At 36.7% G+C, this 21,000-nt stretch overlaps 1 protein-coding gene across 1 annotated transcript in view; it reads right to left on the bottom strand.

The window, feature by feature from the left end:
• Positions 1-10,912: 10,912 nt before the first annotated feature.
• Positions 10,913-21,000, bottom strand: part of LOC149525675 (uncharacterized) — a 444,259-nt gene continuing 434,171 nt past the window's right edge. Inside the window, exon 6 of the mRNA XM_089773522.1 lies at positions 10,913-12,679. The gene's annotated coding sequence lies outside the window, so the exon portion shown is untranslated. The remainder of the gene's footprint in view (positions 12,680-21,000) is intronic.

Genomic DNA, 21,000 nt, shown 5'->3' with positions numbered 1-21,000 from the left:
CTGGATTTTTTCAGATTATTCTGACTATTTTGCATGGATATCACACAGCAAAACAATCAACTCTTCCCATGCTGCCATAAACACCACTCTGGTTTCACTGCATATGACAACATACAACAAATTTTGTTAAGTAGTTGAATTTGGATTGACATCAGCCACTTGTCTCTACAGTCCTTCACTATAGGTCATGGAGAACAATATTCAATGGCAGCTCCACGCTAACATTGTAGCTAGAGCTCTGATATCTTGCGTTAGCATCACACACATCTGAATGGCACTTTTGAAAGTGTTTTCCATGGCATTGTGTGACTGACAGTCATTCAAGGAAGCTGTATTCTTGCACTGAAATGCAGTACAGGAACATATATGTAGATTCTCTTTATTTAACCACACTTTTGAAAGTACACTTCATTGCTTGCCTGTGATTTCTGGGCTAATCAATGAACTCTTCCTGATACTTCAGCTGTGAAGTCTGCTTTTGGACTGTGCATGTATACTATACAGTCTGGGAGTACCAGAGCAGCTGCTCCCTCAGGGAATCTCCATCTGGAGGAGCTATGCCATTATATTGGCAGCCATGAATGACACAGACAATTAGGAGGAAGGTACATCACATTAATTTCTTCTGATTTTTTTCCCTCTTTTTTTGGAGGGGGGAGTGTCAATCCAGCTCTATTCTGGGTATCTTGACTATAGAGTTTGCTGTGGGAACAGCTGACCAGTCCAGCATATTCATGTAAAATTTAGCATATGGGACAATTAAAAAAAATCCTTCAAGGACAGCTCCATTCCCTAAGGTTTTGGTGGATTGTTCTTCATCCACATTTTAGAAAATGCCTAGGGAACTTTTCTTGTATAAATATTCTAGGCTATACTGGATGGGATGTGTGCATGGTGGGGTGCTGATGCAGATTCATCCTGATCCCTTCCCCAAGAAGAATCTGAGGAAACTCTTGGACAAGGGGAACGCCTCTGCCTTCTCCAAGAGTTATGGCCTGTCCTCTCTACCACACCTGTGCAGATCTGACAGCCATGGGGTGTACAATTATGCTCCCACCACATTCCACCACTCTCTTTTTCAAGTATCTGGTACCTACCAGGGAAGAAGAGGAAATTAAAAGGACATCTGTTTCCCACCCACAAGGTTGTGCGCGCGCGCACACACACACACACAGAAAAAGAAAAAGACAAGTCCACAGATCCACAGTATGCTGCTTCTAGAGACACTTCTACAATTGCATACTTTATATAGGAAGTGAAAGTCATTGTATAACACAACTAATCCTTTATCGAGATGATGGGAATTTGGACTAAGACACAAAAAAGAACAAGAAAAGGTTTGGAATGGTATCCCAACATTTATAAAATGAAATTGATTTCCATTCAAATCAGGTCTTTTACTCTTCTTGAAAATGTCAAGTTGTCAGCCCTGGCCATTACCAGACTGTGATTTATAGTTGAGACAAAGTGATAATACTCAGGTGACTGTCTGGAGTTGTACTGCAGTGTCTGGAAAGGCTACAGATGACAGCCACCTCTTTTCTTAACCAACTTGCATTGCTTATCTAAAATCAGAATAATTTCCCCCCTACTTTTGATAAGAAAATGATAAAATACAGGCCTAACGATGTACTTAGACTGAGAAAAATAAACAAGTATTGTTCAGGGAATAGATTACAGATCTTCATAGGAATACATTAAAAACATGCTTTATGAAAAAACTGTATTTCCCCTGTTTGGAAGAATGTATTTAAAACATGAGCCGGAGCAGCTAGCTTATATTACAGAAGTCATTTTAACTCATCTGTATAAAGACATTGTGTTTCTGTAATTCAAGTGAAGTACAAGTACAAGAAATATTGAATGCTGAGATAAATTTCCAAACATTCAGTGCAGTGTTCTAGTCCCAGTTTTATTCCATTTGGAATTAAGATTAAGAATTTATGTATCAAAATCTTTATTGATATTGTGCTAACCATACCATTCAGAGAAAACATCAGCTACTGACATTGGTACAACCTAGGTGTTAAGATGATTTTCATTTTATAAATTTGATTAGAAAGAGCTAGAAATGGGCCGGGTATTGTATGGTCAGATACTCATTTCTCTATGGACTTTAATGGGAGTTTTGCTTTAGTAGGAATGACAGGACTTAATCTATAGAGCCACGGGCTAAATTTATAAAATAGTTTAGGTGCCTGAATATGCAGATTGGCACCTAGTGAGATTTAACAAAACTCCCAAACAAATTAAGTGCACAAGTCCCTTACACTTCACCGGGTGTTAGGTACCTACTCTGTTTAGGTACTTCTGTAAATCTGGCCCCAAGTGCAGAGAGGCCCTAGAAACTTATGGTCAGAGTGGATAACCAATTCCATTTGAGCTCCTAGTGCAATGGAGTGGTTAAGAAAATGAATGTATAAGCAAGGGAATACAGAGTAGAAACAGGCCTATGGCAGAAGTAAGATCATTACTGATACGCTGTGTTTTGTTCTGTGCCTACACTTACAAAGAATGTTGACAAATTAGAACAAATTCAAAAAAGAACTACAAAACTGAACTGAGATGTGGAAAACCAGTTTTTCAGTGACAGTCTACAGAACTTCAATCTATTTAATTCATCTAAGAGATGGGTAAGAGATGACTTTACTTGTTCACAGCCTATAAATACTTATTTGGGGAAGCCATACAAATTAATACTAGAAATAAGATGAAAATTTGTAACAGTAAAGCTAATTAACCATTGGACCAATTTAGCAAGGATAATTGAGGAATTATACATCACATAAAGTCTTCATAATCAAGATTGGTTATTTACTAAATGATACACTATAATCCGATCAGAAGTTATGGGCTTGATGCAAAAGTTTATATGGTTCATACTATGTAGAAGAACAAATAGCTTTAAACATATCTGAACCTATAACATAGAAGTATTACAGTTCTGCTTGTGGGGGAAAATGCCAGCCGTAGAAATAGGTGGTAGACACTTACATGGCTCCATGGCTCATAACTTATGCAGCTGGTCTCTGGGAGCTAGTTGGACATGGAAACAGGGCCACAGATATCATGGCTGTGTTGCTGTTGTGGGGAAGCTGCATAAGAACAGCAGAGGCTACTGCAGTAGTTAGCATTTCCTGTCACCTTCAGGTATGGGTTGGATGCTGCGAGCAGGAGGTTGGCCTCTGTGAGAGTAAGCAGGAAACACGAATTTGTATATACATATATACGGAATGATGGAAAGTGCGTAGAACAAGTTTACCTAGAAAATTGCTGCACCCAACAACTCTGTTTTGAAGAGCTATTTCTTTACAGTACTTTTCTTACTGAAAGCCTTAGAAAGCCATTGGGGCATTTTAAATGATCTATATGAAAACCCATAAAATTGGGTGCAGAAACTAAACTGGAAGGTCTTGATGTGGAAACAAGACTCCGGAAACTGGAATAATAAAATTGTCATTGATTTAAATGTGACCCAAGCCAGCAGTGACAGAAAGTTACTACACTGTCAGCTAGTGATGGATGTGAAAAAAAATGGTGGGGTTCAATGGAGCTCCTTTAGGACAAACAGCCACATTACAGAAATATACCACCACAGACTGTGTGGTCTAGAAGACTAAACAATCCACTCACATCTATGGAAGCGAACCCCAAAGCATGGGACTAGGCCCTGGTGTATAGTACAAACATGTTGGTATAACCATGTTGCTTACGGGTATGGAAAATCCACAACCGAGTAGTGTAGTTATACCAACATAACCTCTGGTTTAGACAGCACCATGTTGACCAGAGAGTTTCTCCCTTCAACATACATACTGCCTCTTGGGGAGGGGGCATATTTGACAGGACAAGCTCTCCTGTTGGCATAGGTAGTGTCTTCATTAAGTGCTATACCAGCACAGCTGGTGCAGCTGAGCCACTGAAGTGCTGTAAATGTAGACAAGCCCTTAAGCACACTGACAATGGTGTTGGGAAAAATGTATTGATTCCGCTCATCTGTATTGATCCTTTCTAAGCCCAATCTTGTAATTCCTGAAGCATGGGTACCTCATCAATATGTATGAAAAGGTCTGTCCAAGCAAACCACGACTTCAATCTGATTAGTCATTATGTGTAGGGTTACATTCCATTACAGTAGTGCTAGAGACTCAAACCAAAATGAGAGCCCCATTGCACTAGTGAATGTGCATACACCTACAAAGAGACATTCCCTGTCCTGAAGAGTTTACAGTCTTTCTTGATAAGAGAAAGGGTTGAAGAAATGTGAGGAAACTATCCACATTTGGATGGGTAACTGAGACATAGAAAGCTTATGCAACTTGTTTAAGGTCTCACAGGAAGTTTGTGGCACATCCAGGAATTGAATTCTGAACTCCTAAGTTATAGTTCACGGTCTTAATGACAAGATAGAAGGAAAAAGATACACATATATAATAGGAGGGGATGGAAAAAATTCTGAGGCATGGCTTGATGTTCATTCCCCATGCATTTTCTCCTGTATTCAGACACTTATCTGACTTTTATAGTAAATTCATGTGCCTTATTACTTGTAAACACTTTTATAGCATTTTGAATTTTAGCCATTAAACTTGAGGATTGCAATTTTCTCCAAGTATTCCTTAAGAAATGATCACCAAATGCTAGAATGGCAATCTGAAGCCTACAGCAACCATAAACAAATAAAAGTCCTGCCCTTTCCCTCAGCTAACTATAACATTCAGGCAACATTTCATTCCATTGACTCAGTCATGGCAGGATGCCAAAAGGTGCTTCTTTATTAAGGAAACCCTTAAGAGACATCTGTGACCAGCCGACTTCTAACATTTCAGCATAGCATCCATTTAGCCTGTTTTTCAGTAAAAAAAAAAAATGTACAAATGTGACACACAAAATTGTGGGAAATGTTATAATTTAAAAATAGTTTTGCCCTGTGTTTCTCCACATGGTTACCACAGATTTACTTAAAACATACCTGGTCAACCTAAGCTGCCAATTGAGCATCTGTGGTATGCATATATACACACAAGCTATAGACACATTACATCCCTACGGAGTTGATGAACCCTTCTGTTGGAATTATAAATGGGAAGGCAATTACTTCTAGTCTTGGGGCAGAGGGTGCTACAAATTTTGCCACAAAATGGCTGCAAGGAGCCATTTTGCATGTCAAACAGGTTTTGATGTCCTCAACATACCCACTTCCTTTGCCACACAAACTAAGAAAGTCAGACCTTGTGCATTGTATAAGAAAGTACTAGTCAACTCAGTACAATTAGACACTAACTAGCCTTTCTGATCACCTTTGCAAATCATCTGCTTCCAAACCCACTATCGGATTAGTTTGTCTGTGGACAAACAAAGGCTTTCCAGTTTTCAGGGCTGTCAATCCAACACTTTTAATGAGCACTAAATTTGGTCTGAAATAAAAGAATACTGCTAAAGTTAAACTTTCATTCAAGCCAAGGTTATCTACTGTAGTGAGTGCCCTTGAAGATGGCATAACAGCAGATAATTCCTGTCTCCCAAATCACAGTCTTTGAGATTTATATGCAGCATATTATTCTTTTTTTATTTTTTGAAATATCCAATGACCAGGGCTACCATGCCATTGCATGGAAGAAAACTAATGATAAGGGGACCTTAGCTGCTTTATTTTTAACCCTTAGGAAGCCACACACAAGCAGGCAACTAATAAGCTAGTATAAAACCATTAAGAATTGTCTAGTTACTAATGGAGTCTGGAGGACATTGCAGGCTGTAGTGTGCTGGGGTTTGCCACAGAGAAGTGGAATAAATCAAAATGTTGCTTGGAATGAATCCTGTCATCTGTTTCTTCCTGGTGATGGAAACACTCACAGTTATCTGGCACATGATTCCTGACCCAACCAGCTCCCAGTTCTAACCCGTTTCTTCAGGGTGCAAAATTACCTGGGGGGCCATCTTATCTGGGACTTCATACTTAAATGGGCATAGAGCTAAAGCAATGGTATTAGTGGGAGGCAGAGGTTAAGAGGATAGAGTGCATTTAATGGCACTTCATCTTGACGGTTATAGAAAGGAATTTATTCTGCTGGAGGTCCGGAGAATACCACAGCAGAGGAGGTTGTTTCTCTTAGGGAAGGAAGAAAGGTGAGCAGCCAAAGACAAGTTCACAGCCTTCAGTTTAGATGCTCAGTGAAATGCACTAAGAATGGGGCCTATGCGGATTAATATTATGCTTCCATTTCATTTGACATCTGTTATAAAAAAAACAACAACCAATTTGCCCCATTCATTATTTAGGATAACATTTTCAGCATCCATTATGGGATAGCAGAATGTACATAGAAAATAAATACATAAATAAAAGTACAGAAAAACTGGAAACGCCAGAGGACAATATGATCAAATTTGCCTCAGGAGAGAAAGAGATTTCTTTGACATCAGAGGTATGATATTGTACCTTACCCAGACAAAGGATGTTTTGTGATCTAGGAAGTCTCTTCCATTCCTAACTGCTGAAATGATATTAAATATCATCATATAAATTAGAAAAACAGTATATGTCTTCTACATTTTGTTAGGAAGTATTGAAATTGCAACTTAATTCCAGAACCAATCTTTTAAAGAAAATAACTATCTTAACTAAAGTAAATTTTCCTTTTATGCCCTGTTTAATTTCTACTTTAAACTTTCCACTCATTGTACTCTAAGCTCTACCAGTGAATTTAAATTGGGATTCACTATATGTTTAGTGCATTCAAGGAATTCTTTGTTACAGTTCCCACCCTACTGCATTATGTGAGCTCTGCCACGGAAGTCCAGCAGTCGGTTTGTTTTCTGCTATTAATAAAAGAACCTACTTTTTTCCACTTCTTTGAAGAAGTTGAAAGGGCTACATGCTAGAGGGGGAGGCCATGGGGAACAGATTGTGGTGTAATCCCCAAACGCAAATGCTGTCTAGATTAGAAACCTCCCTGAAGAAAATTTACAAATGCTAAGACTGTGCTTTTTGTGTGAGGAACACTAGAGCAATAACTTAGCCACATACTGGGTTTTGCCGACTGCTTAGGGAACCTACTAGGTGAAAGGAATTAAATGAAGGGGAAAAAAATCTTCCAGTTGGGTCTTTGTGCTGATGCCATTCAACCCTTTCAGTATCCAGTGACTTACTAGTAGAGCTATTTCAATATGTATTTCATCACTGGAGTATTCTAATATAATTCTGAGGGAATGTGTTAAAGTAACACCCATCAAATGGGATGTACGCATTGTCAGTATTTTCACAGACTCCAGGAAAAACTTATTGAAAAGAGTGGAGCATTTGTTTTGTTTTGCCTTTATACCTCACCATGCACAAAGAAAAAACTATTCAGCAAAACTTTGTTAGTTTGCTTTGCTACTAAAAATAAATACACAAAAGTAAATGATTAATGTAAAAATGATACCCCTATACAATTGCTTAATGGGCAGAGGTAAACCCAAAGTCTGCTTCCCCCCTCCTCCCCAGGATACTTGTATTGTTATAGCCATCATTACTGCACGCACTTTATCACACAATTACAAACTAATCCTTAATTTTGAAATAAACAGGGACAAGAATAAACATGACAATGCTGAAAGCCTATGAGAGTAATGTCAGTGCATAATCGGCTAGAAGGTTCCATGATGAATTTTAAATCCTACTTATATCAGGTTAAAAATTCTTATACACGTAATACAGTTTTGTCAATGTTGATTTAAGGAATCTTACATTCACTGAATCTCGATTGCCTCAATATCTCACCATTTATCAGACTCTGTAAATAAAAAGTAGCCTTACATACAATTTAGTATTACTAGATTAATTTAGTTAATCTGATAAAGATGAACCTAATATTAGAGAGAACTGGAAAGATGCAGCACTCAATGAAAACTGAAGGTATGCCTAGTAAGTAACGAATGATGAAAGACATTACCAAGAGATTGTCTCCCACTGATGCCTTGTTCAGACAATGGGACTTTAAATGAATTTACATCTGAAAATTAATGTAGTCCCAATATTTATTTGGTGTTTGAGTGATACAATCTAGCTAACAATTGTTTATGGGATCCTACCATTTGAATGTGAATTTGCTTTTTTTCTAACATTTGAAATGTCAAGTGGTTTTATAGATAGCATTGAATTTGAAAAGTTGGTCTCTTTTCTGTGTTGTAGATGGAAATAGCAGAATTTCAGTGCTAAATTAAATATACAGTCAGGAAAGGAGCATAGTCATCAAATGGACAAATCAAAATAATGGCTGCATTACTGCCCATAGACATTTTTGCTGCATTGCACGTTAAAGTGGTGAAAAAAGCTGTGAGTTAGAAAACCATTGAGTTGCCGATTTTCATTACCCATGTAAATGGATAATATCTTCTGTCAAACTTCATTGATATATATATAATCAGATGAAGAGGAATATGCCCTGAATGGCAGATTCTTGTGATACAGTTTAAGGTAAACTATTCTTTCCTACAATTCCAACAGTAATTAACTTAGATTGCAATTTCCCAGACTCATGTAGCATTCTTCTAGACAAAATATTAATAGATCTCAATTTGTATAGGTTTTGGCAAGGACTCCTGACTGGTAGATTGAATACTATGTATTTAAAGGTATTAAGGACTTTCAAGAGTATGACCAAATCACACCTGGCATGAGCCATAAACATTATATTTTTATATAAAGTGATAAGTATTATCCTTGGTGAAACTGAAAATGCTTTAAAATGACATTCTGGAAAATGTGTGTGTCCCTCATGAAGATTAAAAGTTAAAATATATGATTATCATGATAATAACACAATTATGCATGGCAGACAAAAGGGAAGCTAATACTTCCACTTGCTTTTTGACTGATGTTTTTGTTGTATTCTAGCTAAACAGCACTTAAAGTTGACAGTAAATTAGCAAACAATATGAAGGGGAGAAGGGGAGGAAGGAGGAAAATCATGCAGGGGTTAAGATGTTTATGTAAAACAGTGATTTTCCTTTTTAAAATTAAAACGTACAAATAAGCTGGTGTCAGGGGCTAGGTGATCTTTCATTTCCACCGCATTGAGCGGGCTCACATCAGCAGCAGACAGCCGTTAATGTATGCGTCTGGCTCAGTCTGGTCTACCAACTAGGAATTCATCGAATTGTTAATATCACTCCTTTTTTGTATGCATCACACATCGTTTTCTCTCTCTCTCTCGCTCTGTTGCTAGAGGGGTTTTTTTAAGCTGTAGCATGAGCTGATTACCTAAATTCACATATTATACAGCATTTATAAAATATTATATTGCAACAGAAAAGGTAACAGATACATGAATAAACACTAGATATAGATGATATAGATATAGATTATAAGAACAAAAGATCTGTTTGATGCCCAGCAGCTAATAAATAAAAATAATAAATCTATATCATTGTATATGCAGCTCTGGGCTTGATCATTAAGTCCAGACATGGGCAAAAAGTCTCACTGACCACAATGGGAGTTTGTTTAACACACACATACACACAAACACACACACACACACCTACACCTTAGTGGGCTCCAACTTTTTCTCCCATTTCCAAAGGGAAATGGTGAATAGAATGGGTATAGAATAACCACTATACCATAAGAGTTTAAGCATTCAGCCCTCTTCACTGGATTCATATTGTTGGTATAAAAAAACCAAGCCACACAGGGTTATTTTCTGGATTCATTTGATCATCACTCCTTGCTTTATAGAAAATATTTGGAATTTTTTAATTATTATTTCATGATTAAGACAGATGAAAAATGCAGGGTCTAATGTCCTTTTTTTTTTACACCTAATAATAAACTGAATCACAGATATGAACAAATTAGATAAGAACTAATCAGATTAAAATTTGTGATTATATATAAATGCACTACAGATCCCATCATCTGATACACGAAGCATAATTAGCATTTGTACTTTGGAACCTATTATGGCTATTCTAAATACTATAGTTGCTGTCTATGAGTATGTCTATACCACAAACAATATATTTAGATCTCACTATATAGTTTATCAGGGCAGAACATATGTTCACTTAATCAACACCTTAATGTTGTTTCTAAAACAAGTCAGAGAATCTATGATGTATAATAAAGTGAATTGCTACCAAAGTATCTCATCAGTACATCACCCTGGTTTGGTATTTTGCTTTTGTGTATTCAGATTTAGATCTACTACTCTCTGATTACATAAACAGAAACCAAGAGAGGACAATCCACCTTTAAAAAAAGATTATGAGCACTTCTAGGATGAATCCAGTGTTTCCATGTAACTGTTGAGTGTTCTCAGCATGCAAGATTGATGGTTTTAGGAAGAAAAAATAGTCTTTATTAGGAACTATGTCATCTTTGGGATAGGTAAGAATTTTTTTGCGATTCTTTTAAAGTAAAGCTTTAACTGTAGTTTTAGTGACTTAACTGAAAACTATACAGTGAGTGGTCTGTTTTGTAAGAAAATAGAAGAAAGAAAAACTTGATTTATTCTAATATTTAAGAGTAATTTATTTAAATTGTAATGTTATAATAAATCACAATTCCTGCCACGTATGTGGAAAAAATAAATTAGAGCCAAAATATCAGTTTCAAAATGACTGAATTGTTTAGATGTTTTTCTTAAGACAAGCCTTTGTTTCAATCAGTAAAGTCTGACACCAGTGCAGTATTAACAGCATGTTGCACCATCTTGGGTTAGATACAGGGAACTGAAAAAAAAGTTATTGAGATAAAATTACAAATAAAATATAAAGAAATACAGTCAAATTCTCTGTATTCTGGTTCAGCAGTTTAGGAGTGATAGGCATTGTAAAGTAGCTGTGTCCTGGTAAATCTCATGTTGAAGTCATAGAAGTATTCAACATATAGAGTCAATACAACAGTTAGTCTGTTTTATAAGTGAAAAAAAAGTAAAAAGTAAGGGAAGAAACTAAACAATTGAGTCTAATTACTGGTATCCTAACTTCTCTACTGTGATACAGTAAGTAGATGAAAGGGTATATAGTTCTACGTGAAAAGAGACTTCAACACAGCATTATGAATTTGACTCCAGCTCTCTTCTTTTACAGTGCAGCTAATACACCAAATGAAAGAATTTTTATTGTATTATTATAAAGACTAAGAGAAATGCTGACAGCTACAAAGGAATCTCTGCATTGCCTTACAGGAAAAGAGAAGCAACAGTTTTCTTGCATGTTCAGATTATTACTCTAAAGATAACAGTATGAATGCATTTTCTAGGCCTCATAGTTCAATGTATTATTTGTAATTTTTAAAGAGCAATACATTTGGAAATGTGTTTTGTTTTGATTTTCCATCAGAAGCACCCACAACAGAAAAATTATGGGTGGAAACAGGGCATTTATCCTCAGTACTTGATTTTTATACAGACATCTACTATACATTTTAAATTTTAATTCTAAATGTTACATGTTATCTGCTATGATATAGGTTTCCAAACATACAAATTATGCAGAATCTTTATATATACTTAGCAGCAATATTTTGTAGCATAATACTAGGGCTTAACATCAGTAATAAATATTTTCCCCTAAATAGGAAAAATTCTTTTGGTTCTGTTAATACTGCAGATATACAATCAATAAAGTCCAAAGCTGCTGGTTCCCCTCCGCCTAGGTCCCAAGAGCCTGACTTGTGATTGTTGCTAAAAAACCTCACAAGTTAGGGTCTCAGGGACTAGGAAAAGTCCAATATGATCCAGTAGAATTCCTCTTCACATAATCTGAATCACTTAGTCGTCAAGATTACATTCAGTAAAACTTTTGTTGCTGTTGTATTAAAAACACTTTTTCAAGTAAGGGTTGGAAAGATCAAATAAGTAGGTAATATGTACACATACATTCAAAATAATAACAACATATGATTGATCAAGATACTTCCTAGAACTGATGTTACCACAAATTAGGAAAAAAGTAGTAAAATAAAATGTTTACTATTCTGATTCGTGAGTGGCCATGGTAAAATACAGCCAAAGGATAAGTCTATTAAGGGGTTAAAGTCTTTTTGCAGCAGTTTTGTACAGTAAATGTTTTATTCTATTTCCTCTAATGCCTTAAAGAAGCATTAAATGCTTGTTAATGGGGTTCTAATTGAAATATTTCCCCATTATACCTTTAATCCCACAAGAAGGTGGGCCCTAGTATATACAGTACTTTAAACCCATCATCAGTGTAAGGATAACCTGTGGGCATCTATTTACTTTTTTTCCTCTTCCCCATATTCGACATTTAATCCCAATTACAGGCTTATATTATCAGCTTCTTCTTTTCCAACCTCAGAACTATTTTCACTCCATAAACTGTAGAAATTATTGACATGCAGAGACTGTCATCATTCGAGTCATGTCACTTGAACCACCTATAACTTTTAAACATTGTTGATACAGCAAGAAAATGGATATTTCCCAAATCATTTTGTTCTGAAGCTGAAAACTTTAATGGCACGACCACAATCCTGAATTAGCTTCACATTCATTCTCCTCCAATCTTTAGCCTTGCTTGCGGGATGGAACAGAACATTTCTACTTTAGGGATGGATCGGCGATGCTTTTTTTCAGAGCCCAGAGCAAGATTCAGTGGCCATGAAGGTCCTGGCCACTGAAGTAGAATCTGGTATAGAAAATTCAGTGCTCTTCAGGAAGCGGTTCAGCTTTAAAGGGAAAAAAAGAGAAGGGGGAAAAAGAATTAGAATATATGCTAGTAGAACAGGTGAATCATTCATTTACAAGCAAGCTGTACAGAAAGCTATACTGAAGAAAATATTTGCTAATTGCCTTACTATCCCCTTGCCCATCTCTCCAAATGTTTCAGTACATCTTGGATTACTTTAAATACTTTGGTCAGTGATATAATGCAACATTATATAGGAGTTTTTCTTTGTCATTTGGTATGCACTATTCAATCAGTTATGCCTTAGACATTAACTAGTTATGAAACAAAAACAAAAAAAAATCCAAGCATTCCCTAGATTTCATTCCATGCCTTTTTAAAAAAACTGAGCATGGTTTTCCAAGCAATTTTTGACCACAGCTTTCAAACCAATAATTAGAATGAAAAATCTCTCCCCTCTATAAATATGACATTAACATAATTACACCACCCCCATCACATAGACCCATCCTCCTTAGGGAATACATCTGATGCTCTGAAGATGGAAATCAGTCAGATTTTAGTTGCTCTCAAACGTACCTTTGCTTCTCACTGACTGACTGGCTTTTACCTTCCATGCACATGCACACAGCCACAGCCACGCACACACACACACACACACACACACACACACACACACACACACAGACACACACATGCGCGTACACACAGACACACAGAGAAAGGCAAGGCAAAGCAGCGGATGCTGACTCAGAGCGGTTGTGTGTGGAGGGGGTGGTATCGGCTGGTATTTTCACTGCACTCATCATTAACATTAACTCACTGTCTAGCATCCACCCTCTCTCAGACCTGCTGGACTGCAGCATTTGCATGACGCTGTCACTCTAGCCCTTGCAGGTCAGATGTTGGAAGGAAAAAAAAAGCCTCAAGGCTCTCATAAGAAATGCCTTCATTTCTTCCAAAAGGTCCCTCTTCTTATTTTTCCACCTTTCTACTTCCTCTGTTGCTGTGTCTCAGTTGTTTGACATCTTTCCGGAAGAAAATGTCTTGAGCTGCAATAAGCCAGTAGTCAGTCGGTCCTCCCCTCACCTCACCCTCCTATTCCCTCCCCCTTTTTCTCCTAATCAATAAGACAGATCTCCAAATGCAGTTGTGAAAACAGGCTCTGACACACAGACTTTCATCCTCGATCCTCTGCCTCAGGAATAGCAGGCAACCCAGGCTCACACGTGATGTAGGGAGAAATAATGCCAGCAATTCTTTAGCAGTCTTAGAGTTTATTCTACGCCTTCTTCATTTTTCCCTTGCTTGAATAAATATTGGTGCAAAGGACAGATCAACTCTCAAAAGCTGCTGGGATCCAGAAATTTCTATTTTTGTTGAATAATCAACATGAAATTTACAAATTTGAATGTGAATCCAACTGATTGGTTTTTTTTAACTAGATGTGTTCTCACTTGGTAGGAATTATATTATTTTTAGCCAAATTATTGCCAAGATCTGAATCACTAATACGGTGTTGAAATAATAAATTGCTGGATTTAAACCAATACCTCACAAGATATTAGTCATTCTTTATTTTAGACCTCCTTATAAAAATTAGCACATGTTCGTGTGAGACAAAGAGAGACAGAGACAGAAAGACAGACAGAGAACAGTAGAAATATATACTACTCAATGTACAGAATACTGGGCAATCATGTGAGTACCTCGTAATGCATATATATTGACCTATATATTGTGTCTAGTCTATCTAGACATCTATCTATATATAGTACGCCGTGTAATGTATGTCTTAAACATTTGCAAGATATCTATGTTATACACATTGTATACCACAAAGCTTTGTTAGCTGAAATTCAGGTACATTTGTATTATAGACTATGAAAATCCATAAAGCATAGTTACTCTGTATGTCTTTTACCTTGTTCCTTTGTTCTTAAAACAAGATGCTTTCATAACATACTGCACAATAAACTTGCAAGCATTCCCCTTTTACGTGAGCAATTGTTTTACCTGACAATACCACTACACAGTGATTAGTAGTATAAAAATTATTTACAAAAGAGGGATGGGGAACACACAATTTTCAAGCCAATTCTAAAAGCTGTCTGGTGCTGTAGAAATGTTCAGCTTATCCCACACAGACAGATCCCAACATGCAGTGCAACACTGCAGTACCAACAAAGATAACAGCTTGGCAACACAACTGTGGCAGCAAATGTGAAGGGCATCCATTCGCATAAAAGTTCCAGAGAAAATACTACAAACCCCTACACTACAGAAAGCAAAAAAATCATGGTATGAATCCCAAACCAGCTTTTACACCATGGCCAGTCATCATACGGATCAGTAATAAAGAAAAAGTAGACAATTAGGAAACAGTTAAGTCTGTAATCTCAAAAAGGAGGCATACACCCACAGACAGAGAAAGCAAGCAATAAAATGCCGAGACTGAAATCAGACTGAAATCAGATTTGGGAAACTGAAAAAAAAAACAGTATTACAGCATTCAGTTTAGCATTTATTGAAGTATAAAGAAAATTAACACATTCACAGCATGGTTTAAAATATGTATTGCCATCAATAATCTGTGAGAGATGCCAGGTTCTTATTGCTGTCCATACATTAGATTGGTCATCCCGTCTTATTCTCATTTTGCTCAGCCCCATCCATTTTTTGCTGCTTCTGCATCTGCACCCTTTATATTTTTATCCTGTATAGTTATCCACACAATACCCTGGATAAATTAATGTTGTGACCTTGCTATGGCTATCACACATGGAAAAAGGCTACTTTTTAAATAATTGAATGTTCATGTGAAGCAAACTGCCTCCTGCTGTTCCAGCTTTGTGGACTATCTCAAAAAGGAAGCCTTCGCTAGATCAGCAGTTCCAAAACAACAAATGCAGATATTAGCCACATCTTCCCCACCACCATCACCAATGCCATCTCCCTCTCTCTGCCTCTTTCTTCTCAATGGTTAAAAAAACATGAACCTACTGAAATTAGAAACTTTAGAGTAAAACCATGAGGTTTTGAATTTGAAATGGCTGCACATTTTGTAAAAGTATGTCTGGACAGTGAGTAGGAAGAATATCCAGGTTCAAGTGCTGAGGCTTCACTGGGGAGCACCTTGGGGACTAATGGGAACACAGACTAAATTAAATCAATAGTAGTCTGAAACGAGATGTCGTAGTCAATCAGCTCAATTACCACTGTCATAGATCTGGTCCTAAGGTCTTTCCTGATTCCACCCTTCTAATCATTAACCCTTATATAGCCTAGAAGAGGAATTTATACTTCCTGTCTCCCTTCCTTCCAGATAAACCATCAAAGTTTAACTTGGCTTTTTTCCCCTAGGCTTTAAATAATATGAGAGCAGGAGTCAAGGCAGCAAAAAATGTTTTTAGTATGAATATGGCAAGGTTAGATGCATTCTTTTAAACATGCCATTATGTATTTGCTATATATGATTACTATTATGCCTCTGGGAGTGGCTGGGTGGATCAAAGAATGCTGTTTAATTAACATTCAACTCAGCTGTTTCCTAGGAGATTACAAATATGACAGAACTAGTTGAATTAGACTGGAGCTGTTCACTCTTCATTACTAATACAGTATTATAGAACTCTTTCCCCTACAGCCTTGTTTGGGAACATACATTTCTGGTGGAGGAACCTCTCAGGATAAACCATTTTTAGTTTATGAATAACTATTTTATTCATAATTAAAAAGTTTTTATTTCAAGATACCTTTAAATACATATTTGCATTTCAATCAGTCGCCCTTGTCTTCTTACATTTTGCATCCACAGTTTTCTCCCATATGCAACAGCAAAAACTCAGAGCTGTCAGTCTCAGGCACGGAAGCAGTTTTTTAGCCCTCATGTTATGATTAATATTTCCTACTTACGGACAAAATTCCACCAATGTAACGAGTTTTTCTTTGCGCAAGCTCCGAAGAGATCAGAAACTCTATATGGAAAACATCTCAGCAAAAATTGTATATCTTTCTTGTTCAAGTTTTATCACTTTGGGTGTAGGGGCGGGGGTCAAAATATCAAAATTAATGCTGCTGTATAGCTACTGTAGTCCCAGAGATCTGGATTCTTCCGCCAGCACGTTCAAAATAATAAAATAATCCCCATTACATTCACTTTAACATTCAACTTTGTATGCATTGCTTTGGTTTTCACCCAGAACCACACCTTTTAACAGAAGCTCTGCTTTCACTTGGAGAAGCAGGATGTGCAGCACACAGCTCTGTGAGTGTCATCTGACAAAAAACGCTCTGTATCTCAGGGTGCTGACATAGTTAAATAGAACACATGTGGGTGCTCGCTGTATTTTGGAGATGGATGGGACAGCAGGGGTGAGGCATGAGAACAGGATAGCAGCACTCAATGTCTATCTTAATACAAAAGGAAGGCAGGGAAGTCGAGGGAAGCTGTTCGGGGGGGGGGGGCGAAGGGAGTACCTGAAGGAGCTGGGGAATGGCCCTCTTTACATATGCCTTGTAACTCAGACCCTGTCTTTTGAAGCATGCTCAAGGAAACATTCTGTAGTATCATTATATAAGGCATATTGTTATTGGGGTTCAATTGTTTGATTTAGTGATTCAACTTGTTTTCATTTGTAGAGGTGAGGAAAAATGCCTGTTTTCTTAATTCAGATTTATCCTAGAAAATGACTCAGTGCTTAACACAGTTGCCTTTTGACGGGGATCCAAGGGACTTTGTCTTCAGCAAGAAATTACTTTGTTTCTACCTTGATTTAGACATGCAGACAACACGCCCACTAACGTCTGGGTGGGAGGGAGTCTTCAGGTTCACATCCTTTCAGGGATGGGCTCTTTTGACAATGGCACCAGACACAGAAAGAAGCTGACTACTGTCCTTTAGAGACAAAATAGAATGTGATGCCTTCTGCACCAAATTCAACAGAGGAAGGACGCACAAATGCTACTCAGCTTTACTTTACAGTACAACACAAGCAGCACTATAGACTGCAAGCTTCATCCACAAGGGGACAGCATTAACATCCTGAATAGAACGATGCTGTCTATACTTAGAGAGCAAAATGCGAACAGCAGCCATTGTTGCAGACATCACAATTGGAAAAAAAAAACACAAAAAAAGTGCCATCGCAACTATTGCTTATGGGGAGGAGGCAGGGAGGCTGAACATGCATGGTAGATATCAAAGTACCTTCAAGTATGAGATACCTATTTTGAGTGGAGGGAGGCATTAGATAATGAGACTAAAGGACATTTTTCTGTGTGTGCACTATATGTAGTTACACTGATAATGTTAAAGAAAGAAGTTGTGGGATGACAAGAAGAAAGAGATACTATTGGAAGGGAATTTGACTGTATCTTCCTAAAAAAGAAAGAGGAAATGTGTGAGATATCAAATGTGTGATTATGGTGTCTAGGTTTCAATTCTTATAATCTGTGTGGGCTCCAAGAGGGATAGACATGAAAAACAACCAGTGGTTTCATAGCAGTAAAAATAAGTGGAGGCTTATGATTTAGCCTCAAAGTGTATCTCTTTCACAGTCTTGTTTGTGAGAGTGTTTAAGAGTTAGACTGAGCGTGACCAGTATAGCATACCTTTGTATGGCTGTTCATGACATCTCTTCCTGTTGAACAGCAAGTGGGCAGGGAGTTCAGAAAAATTCCAGATGAACTGGAAATATAAAATCCTGTTGGTTCTTTGATTCAACCCTCCCTAGCTCACCCTTAATATTGTTTTTACTGACAATGTTTTTCCTTAACTGTAATGGAAATTCCCATTTAAGCATAATGTGTTTTATTTTAATTGAATAAAGTGAAGCTGTACAAACAGAAGCAGAATAAAAAAAATTATGCACAGAAATAGTGACCTTCCAACTTTTTCTATGCAATTTGCAAGAATTCTTCATACGTGAAAAATATTATTTTACCTCTTTTTGCTGACTTTTCAATTTACCTGTCTGTAATTAAAATTAATCCACATGACAGCACAGAATATTGCAGTCTTAATTACTTTGAAAGTACAGTATATGCACTCATATTAAATCTCATTGGTTTTACGGATATTGTCAATTAAAAAAACCCTGTTGTTTTTAATTATTTGTGAAACAAAAGAACAAGTGATACATGGACACACACATATACACCCCTCACACACCTATTCATTTCCAAGAAGTCCAAAAGCATGAAAAACTGAGTGAGTTTGTTTTGTCTATTAAAAAGCACATAATAGTCTGATTTTATTAATGAAAACAATATTATAATTGCTTTAGTTTAATCTGGAGAAACAGCCTGGAAGTAAAAACAAATACAGAATGTAAATAAAACGCATGATTACTGCGGCAAAAAGTTTGAGTTTAGAGTTTTATTTGAGTATATAGTAGAAGACCTGGAGATCTATATATTCTTAAAATAGTAGCTACAAATATGTTCTGAAATTTCTCTTCTCTTTATTTCCTGTATAGCTATATTTTTTATCTATTGACAGATGTTCAGGAAATATGTTATTTTAAATATGGTATTTTTGGCCATAGCTCTTACTTTCCCATGCCGGAATTTCATTCTGTATTTGCAACATATAGTTCGCCTGATCCCGCAACATACTTGAACAACTTTACTTAGGCTGCAATCCCAATGAAATTAACTGCACTATCAGCATGGATGTTTGCTCAGGATCAGGCCTAAAATTTATACAAGAAAATCTAATGCACAGAAGTGTGTATCTTTCATGAACAATGTTGTTTAAAGGATATGCCTTTGTGACATACGTTCCCAATAAGTGACACTATTTCTAGAACTTTGTTTCTGGAGTTTCCAAAACTGGGGTGAAGAAAAAAATCTTTTAAAAAATAAAATATGGAATTATAGGTATTAAATGTATGCAAAAATAATATTTAAAACTTTCTCGACAGTGAAGGTTAAAGTCTATCTTGCATTCTTATAGCTCTGTCTCTTCTTTTTCAATCAATTGCATTGATTTTTTTAAGGGTCAGAGGCTATACCTTCATTGATCAAAGAAACAGCTTGATGCAGCGAAAGAGTCTGCCAATTCCAGACAGATCAATCACACCTTTGTCTGCTTTTGATACATTATGGTTATTTATTCTGCATCACCACGACTTTCTGTCGCATGGTTCTTAATGTAAAATGCTGCTGGGGGACAAGAAAATGGGGAAGGGCTGGGGAAAATACTCTATTAAAAACTTTTTAAGTGTGCTTCTGGTATTTCTGAGGGTGGTTTATGATGGAACTTGGCCAGCTAGTTTGATTTCATTTTTGACTTGGAACAGAACTCTTGTTCTGGTATTTAGTTCTCATTGCTGTCAGCATTGTGTAGGATTTCATAAAGAATAGAGACAGCTCTTAGAAAAAGATTTGTGCAAAATGTATTTAGGAAAGTAATTAAATCTTGATAGAATAACAATTATGACATAATTACAACCATCATCATCCACATTTATCTTTGCATTTGTTGAGAAATATGCCTTAATAGATACAATGTAACCGATATCAATCCATGAACACTGACAGCTTTATAATTGTAAAATGAAACTAAATTGTCTGCCTAAAATTATTGCTAAAAAATCTTGCTGAACACACAGATACAAAGAACTGAAAATGTCTCTGGGTTTCCAAACTACTATGCCATATCCTGACTAAAGCTTTAAAAATCTTGGTTACTTACCTGTGTTTTCACCTCTGAAAGTTGAATGTTATTGACCTTTTCATAAGTTTATCTGGTCTTGAGATGCAGGCTTTGAATTGATTATAACTAACTATTATTATTGGCCAGATGCTAATACTCTTACTCACACAGAGTAGCACTAACTCCACAATCAGTTCCATTTATTTCAGTGGAATTGCTTGTGGGATATGGTACTAGTTAATCTAAGTAAAAGCCAGCAGACTCTGACTCCAAAGGTAAAAGCCTGCCATCATTCAAGTCAATGATAAAACACCCATTTACTTTAGAGAGGTCAGGACTTCACTTCCAGAATGTAACGTCCAATCATATGAAGGACTAAGCACCCTCAATTCACATTATCTTCAACAGACTCACATGGGCAGCCCTGTTAGTCTGTAACTATAAAAACAACGAGTAGTTCTGTGGCACCTTAGAGACTAACCAAAAATATATAGATAGGATCATGAGCTTTTGTGGGCAAAACCCACTTCCTCAGATCCCTGCTCATCGGAAGAAGTGGGTTTTGCCCACAAAAGCTCGCAACTATATATATATATATATATATATATCCATGCATTGAGGAGCATATTCATAGAAATTGATAGAATGCTAAAAGAAATACTTAATCACTCAACTTGTTGGCATTTATTTTCTGATTTCAG

Source organism: Pelodiscus sinensis, chromosome 1 (assembly GCF_052426305.1).
Source record: "Pelodiscus sinensis isolate ZL-2025 chromosome 1, ASM5242630v1, whole genome shotgun sequence".
Taxonomy (NCBI): Eukaryota; Metazoa; Chordata; order Testudines; family Trionychidae; genus Pelodiscus; species Pelodiscus sinensis.
Note: the sequence above shows the minus strand (reverse complement) of the source record. Positions and strands in the feature narration are given on the sequence as shown.